Source organism: Nematolebias whitei, chromosome 19 (assembly GCF_014905685.2).
Source record: "Nematolebias whitei isolate Nwh7 chromosome 19, NemWhi1, whole genome shotgun sequence".
NCBI lineage: Eukaryota > Metazoa > Chordata > Actinopteri > Cyprinodontiformes > Rivulidae > Nematolebias > Nematolebias whitei.
In genome coordinates, this window is record NC_056516.1 from 7,854,236 (window position 1) to 7,855,380 (window position 1,145).

At 44.2% G+C, this 1,145-nt stretch overlaps 1 protein-coding gene across 2 annotated transcripts in view; it reads left to right on the plus strand.

The window, feature by feature from the left end:
- Positions 1–1,145, plus strand: part of LOC119425857 (SH3 domain-binding protein 5) — a 26,189-nt gene that overhangs the window by 12,613 nt on the left and 12,431 nt on the right. The gene's annotated exons all lie outside the window — the stretch shown is intronic.

A 1,145-nucleotide genomic window follows, 5' to 3' on the forward strand; every position in this document is an offset into this window, starting at 1 on the left:
ATGGTACTTTCAAAACGATATGTCAATCTTCAATACTTGGTTGTGAATCCCTTTGTCTTAATCTCTGCCTCGATGTGACGTGGCATTGAGACTATCAGCCTGTGGCATTGACTGGGAGTTATGGAAGCCCAGATTTCTTTGATGTTTGCTGTCAAGTCTTCTTTGTTGTTGGGTCTGGTGCTCCTCATTTTCCTCTTGAGAACACCTCATAGATTCTCAATGGGGTTTAGGTCCAGCAAGTTGTCTGGCCAGTCTAGCACTGTGGCATGGACATCAAACCAGGTGCTTCTGGCAGCATGGGCAGGGGTCAGGTCCTGCTGGAAGATGAAATCTGCATCTCCATACAGATCCTCAGCAGAAGGAATCATGAAGTTCTCTAAAACATTCTGGTAGACGGTTGTGGTGACCTTGGATTTAAGAAAGCAGAGTTTACCAACACCTGCACCGGACATTGCACCCCAGATCATGACTGTGGATATTTCACACTGGACCTCAAGCAGTATGGGTTCTGTTCCTCACCCTTCTTCCTCCAAACACTTGGACCTTGATTTCTGAATGAAAGGCACACTTCACTTTCATCAAAAAAGAGGACCGAGGAACCCGACAGTTGTAGCCCATCTCCCTGATGCGTCTGAATGTGGTGGTTTGTGAAGCTGTGACTCCCGCCTCATTCCACTCTTTCTGGATCTCTGCCAGATTCTGGAATCTTCTGTCTGATAATCCGCTGAAGCCCACAGTCATCTCTTTTGCTGGTGCATTTTCTCCTGCTGCATTTTGCACTTCCACTAGACTTTCCACTGATATGCTTGGACACAGCACTCTGTGAACAGCCAGCCTCCTTAGCTATGAACTTTTGTGTCTTACCCATCCTATGGAGGGTATCATTGATGGTCTTCTGGACAGTTGTTATGTCTGCAGTCTTCTCCATATTGAACTGAACTGAGACAATTTAAGGACATCTGGAGAAACCTGTGCAGGTGCTTTGAGTTTAGTAGATGATTAGTGTCACACTCAGTTTAAAACATTCATGCCCTGCAAAATATGGGTTGATTTCTTCACAGTATTCTAATTTTATGAAATCTTATTTTCGTGGGTTTCATGAGCTGGAAGCCCAAATTATGTAAAAATAAACAAATAAATACTTG